General features: G+C 36.4%; 1 non-coding gene across 1 annotated transcript; it reads left to right on the plus strand.

Moving 5' to 3' along the window:
* The first annotated feature begins 6,115 nt into the window (after positions 1 to 6,115).
* Positions 6,116 to 6,225, plus strand: LOC132014700 (U6 spliceosomal RNA). Its single transcript, XR_009403354.1, has one exon. It is a non-coding gene; the product is annotated as a U6 spliceosomal RNA (small nuclear RNA).
* Positions 6,226 to 14,420: the final 8,195 nt, after the last annotated feature.

Raw genomic sequence — 14,420 nt, forward strand, 5'->3', positions numbered from 1 at the left:
CATGTGTCCACCTGCTCTAACATTCGTCAACAAACTCACATCCTGTTTTTTTTGGTTACTCTTTGCCAAGGAGAGATTCTATATAACCCAGTGTCATTGTATTCTCAACCACTTCACTGGCACTGTGATTTCTCTCTGCCCTGATCACACTTTCTCTGTGCTTTCTCAGACTAAGACTTGTGATTTCTCAACCCTATGTCCCTTGGGTAAGGATTTGAACAAAACACTCCACATTCCTACATATAACTCAGTAATTTGTCACCTTTATGTAAAAAGTTCTGCTCATCTGGGACTTTAATCATCTGCTAACTACCCCTTACCTCTCCTTTCTTCGCTGCCACCTACAAACTCCCAGGCATCTCTCCCTCCAATTGATTAAATATTTTAGCTTCTAGATGATTGCCTTCATTCACGCCAAGCCCTGCTACGATCACCCTATGTGATACCTCATCACAGAACCCACCCATTCAGTCTGACCTCCTCCACAACGATCTCCATTTTTATTTCAGACTAATTATCCTCATGGATGACTGCATGTTTAAATTTTCTTTCTCGTGTAACAGCTACATAAGTCTAAAATGTTACATTTAGACATTCTACTTAACTTCCGGTCCTCCCATCTCTCTACTGAATTACATCTTTTTCTCTATGATTTGCCTTGCTTCTTTACATCAGATGCATAAGTAAATCCTATTGGTTCCACCATTTTACCTCTCCTGGACTTCTTCAGTAGTCTCCTACTGGCTCCTGTCAGCTTGATTTTTGCTCCTCTACTTTTCTTAGATACTAAATCAGATCCTGTCACAACCGTTTTATAACCTACCATAAGCTAGCTACCTGTTGCAAATAGGATAATATCTATGTTCTTCCAAAGCACTGTACAATCTTCCCCACCGACCTCTTAGATCCTATTTCCTATCGCTCGCCTTTAATCACTATACCCAGTTTATAGGGATCTTTCTATATTCTCCCTTTGAAGAAGCCAAGCTTAGTCCAGCCTCAGGCTTTTGTACCTTTTTTTTTTTTTTTTTTTTTTTTCCCTCCTGCCTGAAACATCTCTCTCACATCTTTGCTTGGCTGCCTCTTCTGCATTATTTAGATTTTACTCAAATGCTTCCTTCTCAGACGGTTCTATTAAAATACTCACCAACCTTTCTCTTTCCAGCAAGTAGTTTTTATTTTCCTGCATGGTTTTAGTCCTCTGAAAACTTATATTTTTCTCTTGTTTATGTATTTAGTTTACATATTTATTTCTGTGCTTCCCATTAGACCATAAGGCCCATAAGAATTAGAACCTTTTTTCTCTCTTTTTTCACAATATCCTCAGCCTTAGAAGAATGCCCAGAATATAGAACATTCCTATTGAATGTCTGCTTGAAAAGAAAGCATGGGGGAGAAAAAACTTCTTTCAGCCCACACTTTGCACTTCCTTACTTTACTCCCATATGCATTTAGGCTTTGGGACTCTTCATTTGACTGCTGTCCCATACGGGATGCTCTGAAATATGACTATATTTGTACCCGTCTGGGAAATCCGCAGGATTCGTCCAGGATCTTATTATCTCCTGCCTGTTCCTAGCCTGCAAAGCACTGTTGGGGAAAATCAACTGACTGCCCCCATGCTGCTTTGTGTTCTGCTGCTGCACTGTCATCTTACTTTGTTTTAATTTTTTACATAAATTAAATTATTATGCAAGAATTTTTAGCACTTTTTTTTTTTTCACTCAACAGATTTTGGTGAGTTGGTAATTATCGGTATACATATAAATCTGACGATTCAACAGCTACCTAGCATCCAGCAGTGTAATGTTCCTTTAGTTCACTAGCTTAGCTTATTTAGCTACTCCTCCATTAGTGGGCATTCAAATTATTTTTCTTTAATTATTCACTTATTTATTTTTCTGAAAAAGTGAACATTTCTACTTCTAGCCCCTGGACATATGTCTCTTGGCTTTCTAGGGTAGATATGTAGAAATGTAATTTCAGTGACACAGGGTGTACAGAATTTAGAACTTGTGGATGCTACCAAATTGTCTTCCATGTTGTCTACATTAATTTATATTTTCACCCTCACAACATAGTAATTGACAATTCCTGTACATTCTTACTTGCCAAATTTGTTTTACTAAACTTGTATGTTTGCCGTTCGCATAGGTAAAAACAAACAAGGGAAAAGTATCTTTGGTAATAAAAGTTTTTCATGTTTGGGTTACTGGAAAATTTCAATATCTTTGCATATTTTATCGGTGATTTTTATTTCGTTTCTATAATGAGAACATTTATAGTCTTAGCCTTTTGAAACTGAACAATTTTGTCCATAAGAATTTTACTTTTTAAGATAATAATCTTGTTATATATGCTGAAAGTACTTTCAGCTGTCTCACTTAAATTTTAGCCTTATTGGTTTGTCAGTCACATTTATCTCTGTTTTCTAATATGGACAGTGCTTCTGAATTTTAAATCTTTGTCTACTCTTAAAGGCATGCATATATTTTTTCTATCATTTTTTACTCATAATTTTTAATCCTGCAACAGTACTATGCAGAGGGCACTCATTATTTGCTGGATCATATGGTAGTTTATTTTTAAAGAGTTTATTTATTTATTTGACACAGGGAGAGAGATCACAAGCAGGCAGAGAGGCAGACAGAGAGAGAGAGGAAAGCAGGCTCCCTGCTGAGCAGAGAACCGGATGCTGGGCCGGATCCCAGGACCCTAAAATCATGACTGAGCTGAAGGCAGAAGCCTTAACCCACTGAGCCACCCCGGCGCCCCTATTTTTAAGTTTTGAGGAATTTCCCTACTGCCTTTTTCATTAAAGCTGTAAAATTTACATTCCCATCAACAGTACAAGAGTTCCCTTTTCTACATCCTCCTCAACACTTATCGCTTCTCTTTTCATACAGGTCATCCTAACAGATAGGAGGTAGTAACTCCTTGTGGTTTTGATTGGAATTTCCCTGAGGATTAGTGATGTTGAACATCTTTTTATGTACCTGTTGATCATCTTTATGTCCAAATTGACCTTTGGAAAATTGTCAGTTCAAATCCTCTGCCCATCTTTAATGTGATTATTAGTCTTTTTGCTATTGAGCTATAATGGGTTCTTTACGTGTTTTGGATTTTTTTTTTCTACGTACCTTCCCCTTTATTTTCATATGGATTATTACAACTGTAGGTTTTTCCCCTTGTTTCCCCCTTTTTCTTCATGTGGACTGTTTCCCAGTTCCCCTTGTATGAGATCTTCACATGATCCAGTTATCAAAACTTTTTTGCCATTGACAAATATTTACGTGTTTTGGATATTAACTCCATCCCTAATACATAGTTTGCCAATATTTTCTTTAACTACACAGGCTGCCTCTTCATTTTATTGATTATTTATTTTTCTGTACTTAAGCTTCTTAATTTTACGTAGTCCCATTGGTTTAATTTTTCTTTCTTCCTCTGCACTTTTGGTGCCATAGCCAAACCATTATCAAGGAGATTTTTTTCTATATTTTCTTCAAGTCTTACATTTAAAACTTTAATGTATTTTAAGTTAATTTTTGTGAGTGGTGTATGATAGAAATCAGTTTTGTTCCTTTGTATGGGGCTATCCAGTGTCCCAATACCATTTACTGAAAAGGTTATCATTTCTGCATTGAGTGTTCTTGGCTCTCTGGTCATATTAATTGACCATATGTGTGTGGGTATATTTCTGGTCTCTAGATTCTGTTCTGTTGGTTAGTGTATCTGTTTTTTATGCCAATACTGTACTGTTTGGGTTACTTTAGCTTTATAATATCTCTTAAAACAAGAAATTGTAGTGTTCCCTGCTTTGTTCTTTCTCCAGATTGCTTGGCTACTTAGGGTGTTTTGCAGTTCTATACAAACTTTTAGGATTTTCTTTTTCTGTCAAAAAATATCATTGGGATGTTGATAGGGATTGTGTTGAATCTGCAGATCACTTTGGATATTATGTAAAGTTTAAAAATTTTAAATCTTCTGATCCATGGACATGGATTTGCTTCGCATTTATCTTTGTCTTCTTTGATTTTTTCATCAATGTCTTAGAGCTTCAGGGTACAAATCTTTCACTTCCTTGGTTAAATGCATGCCTAAGTACTGCACAGTTTTTAGTACTATTGTACTTTGTTCTTTATTTCTCTTTCAGATAGTTTGCTGTTAGGGATAGTAATGAAACTGACTTTTGTATGAAGATATTACCTCTTGCAAATTTAATGAATTCATTTATTGTTCTAACAGTTTTTTGGTGGAGTCTTTTTTTAAAGATTTATTTATTTTAGAGTGAAAGGAAGAGAGAGAGCAAGGGGAAGGGCAAAGGGAGAGAGGGAGAGAACCTCAAGCAGACTCCCTTCTGAGCACAGAGACTAATAACAGGGCTCAATTTCAGGATCCTGAGATCACGACCTGAGCTGAAACCAAGACGGACGCTCGACCAGCTGAGCCACGCAGGCACCCCTATGGTGGAGTCTTTAGTGTTACCTTTATATAAGGTTGTATCATATGCAAACAGAGACAATTTTACTCTCTTTTTCCCTCTTTGGATGCCTTTTATTTCTTTTGCCAGTTCATTTTCTCTGGTTAGAACTTCTAGTACTAGGTTGAATAGGAGAGATGGAAGTGGTCATCCTTGTTAACCTGATTTTAGAGGAAAACCTCCAACATTTATTGTTGAGTACGTTGTTATGTATGGGTTTGTCATTTATTACATTGATGTATGTTCCTTCTTTTTTTTTTTAATTTAAACTCACTAATTCACATAGAACATATTATTAGTTTCAGATGTAGAGTCCAGTGAGTCATCAGGCTTATATATCACCCAGTTCTCTTTACATCCCGTGCCCTCCTTAATGCCCATCACCCTGTTACCCCATTCCCCACTCCCCTCCCCTCCAGCAATCCTCAGTTTGTTTCCTATTATTAAGAGTCTCTTATGGTTTGTCTCACTCTCTGATTTTGTCTTGTTTAATTTTCCTTCCCTTCCTCTGTGATCTTCTGTTTTGCTTCTTAAATCCCACATATGAGTAAAACCATACAATAATTGTCTTTCTCTGATGAACTTATTTCATTTAGCATAATAACCTCTGCTTCCATTCACATCATTGCAAATGACAAGGTTTCATTTTTTGATGGCTGAGTAATATTCCTGTGTGTGTATGTGTGTGTGTGTGTGTGTGTACACATACACACCACATCTTCTTTATCCATTCATCTGTCAATGGACGTCTGGGCTCTTTCCATATTTTGGCTTTTGTGGACATTGCTGCTAAAAACACTGGGGTGCATGTGCCCTTTCAGATCACTACATTTGTACTTCAGGATGAACACCTCATAGTGCAAATTCTGGGCCGCAGGGTAGCTCTATTTTCAACTTTTTGAGGAACCTCCATGCTGTTTTTCAGAGTGGCTGTACCAGCTTGCATTCCCACCAGCTGTGTAGGAGGGTTCCCCTTTCTCCGCATCCTTGCCAACATCTGTCATTTCCTGATTTATTAATTTTAGCCATTCTGACTAGTGTGAGGTGGTATCTCATTGTGGTTTTGATTTGTATTTCCCTGATCCCAAGTGATGTTGAACATTTTTTCGTGTGTCTGTTGGTCATCCGTATGTCTCCTTTGGAAAAACATCTGTTCATGCCTTCTGCCCATTTCTCCAATGGATTATTTGTTTTTTGGATATTAGTTTGATAATTTCTTTATAGATTTTGGATACAAGCCCTTTACCTGATAAGACATTTGCCAATGCGGTATGTTCCTCCTATACTCAAGGTGTTGAGAGCTTTTATCTTGAAAGGATGTTAAATATTGTCAAAATATTTTTTCTGCATCTATTGAGAGGATATGATTTTTATCACTCATTTAATTAATGTGTTATGTCATGTTTATTTATTAGTATATGTTGAACTATTTTTGAGTCCCAGTAATAAATCCCACTTGATTATGGTGTATGATCTTTGTAATGTGCTGTTGAATTCAGGTTACTAGTATCTGCTGAGAATATTTGCATCTATATTCATCAGGGATATTGGCCTGTAGTTTCCTTTGCTTGTAGATACTTAACTGGCTTTGACATTAGGGTAATGTTGGCCTTGCAAAATGAGGTTAGAAGTGTGCTCGCTTCGGCAGCACATATACTAAAATTGGAACGATACAGAGAAGATTAGCATGGCCCCTGCACAAGGATGACATGCAAATGAGGTTAGAAGTATTCTGTCCTCTTTAATATTTTGGAAGAATTTAAGAAGGATTGGCATGAGTTTAACTATTTGGTAGAATTCACTGGTGAAACTATCTGGTCCTGGGCTTTTCTTTTTGGGAAGTTTTTGAAAACTGCTTCAGACTCCTTAGTTGTTATTGATCTGTTCATATTTTATATTTCTTCAAGATTCAGTTTTAGAGGTTGTATGTTTCTAGGAATTTATTCCTTTCTTTTAGGTTTGTTGTTCATAACTGTTCATAGTAGCATCTTGTAATTCTTATTTCTGTGGTGTCAGTTATGATATCTCCTCCTTCATTTCTGATTTTATTTATTTAAGCCCTCTCTTTTCTTTTCATGGTTGGTCCAGTCAAAAGTTAGTCAATTTTATTTATTTTTTTCAAAAGCAAAAACAAAAATCCAACTCTTTGTTTTGATTATTTTTTTTTCTGTTGTGTTTTTTGTCTCTACTTCATTTATTTCTGCTCTAATTTCTATTATTTCCTTTCTTCTGCTATCTTGGGACATAGGTTTTTTTTTTTCCTATATTTTAAGGTGTAAAGTTAGTTTATTTATTTCAGATCATCCTTTTTTTTCTACATGTAAGTATTTGTCATTATAAGTGACTGTGATAAGTGATGGCTGGGAGAGCTTGAGTTGACCATAGGGCCCTTCAGGATCTCTGGGGTTGCAGATGGGATTTTCTTCTGCTGGGGCCCTGGGTTATCAGGTCTCTTGTCATATTTTGGCTGTGAGGGGATCCTTATAGGATCCCAGTGATACAGGTGGCAACGTTTCCTATCATGTTCCTGTACTAGCAAGACTTGTCGGTGGACTGGCTGAAATAGTCCAGAGCCCGGTTACAGGGCCCTTTCAGAATCTATGATCTAACCAAATTTTACAGCCTCACCTCTAGGGGTTCCCAGACTGTGGCTGAGAAGGGCTGAAGCTGGTTCATGGGTCACTTCAGGGTCTCTAGTTGGGACCAAGTTCCAAATGCCTATTACCCAACACACACATGGGTGGGGTAACTCCTTCCAAGTCCCTTGGCATGTGGTGCTAGTGACAAGGACCAAGACAAATGGGTCTGCAGCCAACCAAGTCCATAGAGGCATAGAACTGTTTCTAGTCATGTAGGTGGAACTTTACTTTACATGTCAGCCACTTGGGGGCAAGCCTGCCTTCTCAAAATGGCTCTCCCCAGTCTTGAAATGCACTGGGGTTCCACAGTCTCCTATCTGGCTCCTCAAACCCCAGGAAGGCATTTTTACCTGTGGATGAGTGCCATATCATTGTTGTTCATAGACTATGAAAAAGAGGGAGGACATCTTATTTGGCCACTTGATTGGCACCACTCTATCTTTGTGTATTTTTGTGTGTGGTGAGTGAAAAGCATTCATACTTATATTTATTTTCCAAATAGCTATCATTTCAATATCATTTATAGAAAATTACATTTTATGTATTTTCTATTTATTGGGATAGTGGATAATATTTTAAAAATAGACAATAAAAGCACTTGAAAGGATAGTGGGGTTAATGGAAATGATATGATTATCATATTTTCTTTCTGGAATACAAGTTTCCCCTGTGTGTCTTTTTTTTCCCCCCTTCCTACCTCTCTCTCCAACTCTCCCTACAAAGACGAATTTGATGGATAAATTAGGTAACTGTTCTTTGCATGACTGAATTGTTTGTGTTGATACTCAGCAATTGCATATTTATGTCAACACTTTCTGATTATGTTCCATTTGTAAAATTTGAAATCACAAGCTCTATCCCAGCGTCAGGAGATAACAGATGAAATATGAAGCAAAGAAATGCAGAGGATGTCATGCTGATTGCTTTCTAGAAGACTCAATTTGTAGGCTAGTGAGAACCCATATCTTTCCCAGTTGACCTTTCTTTTTACACTTTTTGTACTCTTTTTCTTCTAACACAAAAATTATCATGGGGATTTGTGGGAGGTGGTTTGATTCTCAGAAATGCATATGTTACTTTGTATAATTTATAACAGCTCTCTGCAAATAATTTATTAGTGCTTGTTGTTAAATGCCCTGTGAAATATCTACCAGTCCATACTCTCACAAAAATATTGAGACCGTTCCTGCATATGCAGATTCTTTCTTAATTGCATTTATTCCTGGTACTAGGATATTCCCAACAGTGATGTCAAAAAGAATGGTATCAGCCCTTCCCTTGTTCTAGAGTCCTCCCAGCTCCAACAACATCTTTCTATTGTATTACCTGCTGTTCAGTGAATTATTAGCCATCTGCTACCAGCTTAGTACTGTGATTTAAGTATTGTATCAGGCGGGTACAAAGGGTATGAAGATGGATGTAACACTCTTTCTCTGTAGGCCACTTAATTTGCTTGACATATTATACCTTGTAAGTTCCTGTGTCTGTCAACACACCCTCTCTATCCCCAACCTAACCTGAAAGTCTGAGGTATGTTATTCATGTTAAATCCTTCCCTAGCTCCATACAGTGTTTAGGATGGGCAAATAGTTTCTAATTCACATTTTCATTCAGGTCCTTAGGTAATGGTAACTGACAATGGTAGGGAAAACCTGAGGCCATGAATTTGCTACTCAGAATCATCCAACAGGGAAGATTTGGTGACTGATTTGGTTTCCACTTTTGTTAGCTTTTTCTAGTATCATGTCAAAAACATTGCTTTACATACATTTAACATGTTCTTATTCTGTGGGATGCATTCATTTAGTTATAAAAAATTTAGATCATATTTTTAAAATCTGCCCTAAAAGCAAGTTCATAAGTGAATTTATTGTATAACAATACTAGAATGTATGAATACTCATGCTTGAGTTTCTTGAATTGTGGTTATATTCCACGGTAACATGTCAAGAAACAAGGGATCTTGATGAATTAGACTTGTACGACTGAGAATAGGTGTCTTGCTTTAGTTTGAGCTTAAACTTGGAAGTCTTTTATTTTATCTTGCTAATAATTGAAGGCTTTTCATGGAATATGTTAAAAAATACTAGGGGATGTCTGGGGGGCTCAGTGGGTTAAAGCCTCTGCCTTCAGCTCAGGTCATGATCCCAGGGTCCTGGGATCAAGCCCAGCACAGGGCTCTCTGCTCAGCGGGGAGCCTGCTTCCCTTCCTCTCTCTCTGCCTGCCTCTCTGCCTACTTGTGATCTCTGTCAAAAACAAACAAACAAACAAAACTAGGAAGGAAATTTTAAATGGAAGAAAAAAACTTCTCTGATTCTATCTGAGTCACCACACTGTTAACATTTTTATGTACATTGTATTTTTCAATGTGTATGTTTTATAATACAATTAAAATCATACTGAATAATGTATATCCTATTCATTTCACCTATCATTAAAATATAAGCATTCTCTGATGTTAGTATACTCTTCGTAACATTATTTTTTTATGGATTCGGAATATTCAATTAACTGAATGTGTTTACTTCATTGAAGTGTTCCTAATATGGTACATTTTCATTGATTTCCTGTTTTTACTATAATCAACAACACCCCAATGAATGACACAATATATTTTAGATTATCTTATTTTACCAGAAGTTAGTCTCAGAGCAAAGGAAAAAGTATTTTAAGGTTATTACTAAAACTTCTTTTAAAATAAACTAGTGAATGTTACAAGATATATCTGTGCAGTGTAGCTTTTCAACTTTGTTATTTTCTCAAATAAACGAGTCATGTGGGTGTTGGCAACGAAGATCCCATCCTGGCAGGTAATAAATTTTTAAATGACTTTGTACTCACAATGATTCTGGACTTTGGATATCTCTTGTTATGATAGGTACTCCAGAGGAAAGGAAAATATAGAAAAGTTTTTATTTTTGAGGACAGCCGATCCAGTAAAATGCAACATCAGATTTCAGACAACATACTGCATAGTGTGCTTATTGAAATTTCTCCTAGAAAAGATGGAACTAATAATTTTGAATACAATTAATTTTACTTTATATCCTATAAACTTGAGGTAGTACTAGCAACTATGCATGCTTAGTGAAAACTAAAAAAATTAATTCTTCCTATCAGTGTATTTTTCTGATTTTAAAGTTAGTGTAACCCTTCACTCTGGATGACGTTTACAGCATGCCCATAAGAAGGATCCTTCTTACAGAAGTTTTTTAACACATCAGCAGGTTTTCCAAAGGGCTCACCTAATCTTTTGAAATTTGAATAATTCTCTTTTGAGCTATCTTTTTAATAATTCTCTTTTGAGCTATCTTCCTACTAACTCATCTAGTTCTGTTGAAAAGTCATTTGCTAATGGCTTTGCATGCGGCTTTTCAACCCCACTTCTATGAAATGCTGTATTGTTTGCAGATATGTGAAGTTCCTTAATTTGACCCAGTTGCACTAGTACTTTAAACATCTGATAGGTTTTCTGAACCACCCAGGCGCCCCAGTGGGACAGATTTTATGCTCACTTTTGTGTGGTTTCCATCCAACAGCTTAGAGTTTTGGAGTCTGTCATCTAACTAAACAATGTCACCTAGTTCTGGCTTCTCTACCCCCCACCACCTCCTTCAGCCTGACTGTTCACCTTGGTTTTTGGGTAATGATCAAAGATGAACGTGTAAACTTTATCCTTGCATTACATATTGCACACTGCAGATAGCTGTCTAAGCAAGACTGTTAATTATTGCCATCATTCTGGAATACATAAACCAAAAGCAGAATGTAGGGCTGTTGCTGCATATTTGTATTATACATATTGCCCTTCTGTATTCCAGTCCTTTTATACTTACTGGATTTGAACTTTTTGATGGGAAAACGGCAGTTAACCCCCACCTTTAATTTTGAATGAATAAAGTCAAAGAAAGAAATGACAGTTACTTGAGGGTTGAAATAGATCTTATAGTATCTCTTCTAATGGAAAAATAGCATTTATTGATTTCCCATCCTGTGCTGGGAATTATGCTGATGGCCACATATGTAGATTATGCCGCTCAGTCCTCATAAGCTGCTAAATCAGGATTTATACTGTACAGATGAAACAATTGAAAATCAAGGGTTAAAAGCCTGCCTGCAGTTAACAGCTGCTAAATGATGGTGGCAATGTTTGTCTTCTTAGTGAATCAATACTGTTAAGGGAGTATAGTGTTTGTTTCTACATAAACTGCAGATAACAATTTGGAATACATTAGATGAATTTGTAATATATTGTGCTAAAATAGATCTGTTTTTACTTTGGAGCAAATGAAAACATGTTAATCTGATGATCACTGCAATAACTCTAGCCTGATTGAGATTCGTGAGAGTCGTCATTTATGTGAGGAAGATAAAGTAACATTTTGCAAAAGGCACACCCAACCACCAATATTTTTACATGTGATTTATAAAGTGAAAGCTTCCTAAAATAAAAGATATGGACTGTTTAGCTTCTTGTATTTTAGCGTTTGTAATAAACTTTGTCATGATAAATGAATCACATTATATTGATTAAGTTTTTGTTGTAGCCAGTTATCATTTTACTTTCTAAGCCCTTATGCTTGAGAGTGAGAATTAAACAAATGGCTTAATTACAGTGATAGGGAATACGTTTTCACTTCCAAGTAGTAGTCATGATGATTTTAAAAAAGCAGGCGTGATTCAATGCTAACTAACTTCTCATTCATGATAAAGCCATGAATATATCATAAAGCCTGTGTTTTTCCTGCTATTTCTAGATGAGTTCCATTTTCCAAATACCTGAACAGTTTTTCTTTTTTGTTGTTATTGTCATTTTATTTCATTTGTCCTGAAAATTGTTTTCACACTAGTCCTGTATTCCCACAGGAGTGATTTGTTACAGCTATGGGGAAAGTTTGGAACTATACTAACCCTGGATCCTGCTATTTCACCAGCTAAAGATGCACTGGTTGACCAACGCATGCGTGTGTACTGACGAATGGTTCTTTCTCCTCTCTTCTTTCCCCACCCGACCTTTATTTCACTTCTACTCATGGATTGTAATTATTATTTGCAGAAGTTTTCTACTAGATTTAAGTCCTTGAGGGCAGCATTTTCTTTTTAAATATTGGAAACTTCAGTTACCACACAATGGTGCCCACTCAGTAAGCTCAGTAAATACTGGTAGAATTAATAACTGTTAAATACCCATGCAGAAAGTTGATTCAATGTTACCAACAACTTTTCTAAAATTTGGGCTACACAACAGTAACATGGTAATTCCCTTTTCTTATCTACTTTTGCTCTCAAATTTATTGTGATGATGATAGGATTCCTAAGGAAATTAACTCTGCGGGATGAAAGTAGTCATTTAGGCAGTTCCTTACATTTTCATTTGGATCAGTCACCTGGATGCATCTCTTTAAAAGAATTCTTTTCTCAGCAGGTTGTTTCTGACTAGAAACCCATTTGTGTCCTCAAACAATTTGAGACCTTCATTTCGCTTTAGAGCACAAATTTTTTGAGTAGCAGTCGCCATGGTAATATTGTACACGGAGCTGGAATGTGGTTTTCAAACAAGGTCTGATTACACCCCAGTGGTTCATGAAACTCTAATGCAGGGCAGTTGTTTCAGAGCATTTTATTTGTGAACACCTCAAATGAGAATCCTAAATTTTATTTGCTTGGAGCCAGGGTTGAAATACTGAGAGGCGGAGCTGAGATCTGTTGTTGTAGTGTGAAAAAACGTCTTGGCTTTCAGTGCAGAGAACACTTCCAGGGAGAACCATAAATGGTCTGTGGAATTACTCCTTTTCTACCTGATATGATAGTAGAATAAATGTTCTCTAAAAGGCACTGCAGTTACTATAATGACGCTAGCTTCTCTTCTTTAGAGTTTTCTTGTTTTATATTATAGTATTTATTTAGAGCTAAATATTAGAGGACTTGTGTGACCATGAGGAAATTCAGGATGTGAGTTCCCTATGCATTTTGTCCAATTAGCTTCCTAGAAAGCTAAAAAATAAAATAAAATAAAATAAAATAAAATAAATATATATATATTTTTAAAATATGCTCTATTCTTTACTAGGAAGAACTTGGATTTGAAGCTAGAGGATCTGAAATCAAATCATAGCTTCCCAGCATACTAGCTCTATGTCAATAGGTAATTTTTATAAACCATATGAGCCTCTTTTTACTTAGCTGTAAATTGGAGATAATAGTTCATTACGTGGTTGTAACTATATACACACACATGCATACATACACCAGAAAGAACCTACCCGTACCTGACACAATGAAATATGAGTAAATACAACTTACTCTTCTATGGCGAAACATTGTTTGTCATTGGTGGTATAGTTTTAAGGGATATTTACTGCAACTCTGCCAAAATAAGATTGAAAATAAAACTCTAGGTATTCCAATTCCAGAAAACTTTCTGCTTCATTTTAATAAAGAAACACTCAACTTTGACACCTGTAAGTGATCAGGAATTCCTGAAGCATTATGGCAGTTAGACTATAGCTTTGGGAGTCAATAAACTGTCTGTAAAGGACAAAATAAGTATTTTAGACTTTGTGAGTCATAGGGTCTTAATTGGAAGTGTTCAATTCTGCTGTTATAATGGCATGAAATCAACCATAGACAATATAGAAACAAATGAGCATAGCCTTACTCCATTAATCGTTTATTTAAAAAAAAAAAAAAAAGTGGTTGGCCTTGTTTGGCACATGATCCCTGCAGATCCCTGTGAAGTATCATAGTATCATAGGTAGTATAGCTCATGACTGTAGATTATTAAGTAGTATTGCAGAAATGAAAGTACTACTTACTCCTAGATAGATGGAGAGATGGTCTGTGTTCATATGAATGTATATTTTATTTCTGAGTTTGTGAGAATGAAGAATAGTAAGCTGTTGGTCTTAATTTCCAATTAGGATTAGGAAAATAGAAGGAATTTAGATAATACATCATAAATTACTTCTTTTTTTTTAAGATTTTATTTATTTATCTGACAGAGAGAGATTACAGGTAGGTAGAGAGGCTGGCAGAAAGAGAGAGAGAGAGAGAGAGAGAGAGAGAGAGAGAGAGAGAAGCAGGCTCCCCGCCGAGCAGAGAGCCCGATGTGGGACTCGATCCCAGGACCCTGAGATCACGACCTGAGCCGAAGGCAGCGGCTTAACCCACTGAGCCACCCAGGTGCCCCCGTAAATTACTTCTTAAGATACATCTGCAATAATACATTTTTTTAAAAGATTTTATTTATTTATTTGACAGAGAGAGATCACAAGTAGGCAGAGAGGCAGGTAGAGAG

This window comes from Mustela nigripes, chromosome 3 (genome assembly GCF_022355385.1).
Source record: "Mustela nigripes isolate SB6536 chromosome 3, MUSNIG.SB6536, whole genome shotgun sequence".
Taxonomy (NCBI): domain Eukaryota; kingdom Metazoa; phylum Chordata; class Mammalia; order Carnivora; family Mustelidae; genus Mustela; species Mustela nigripes.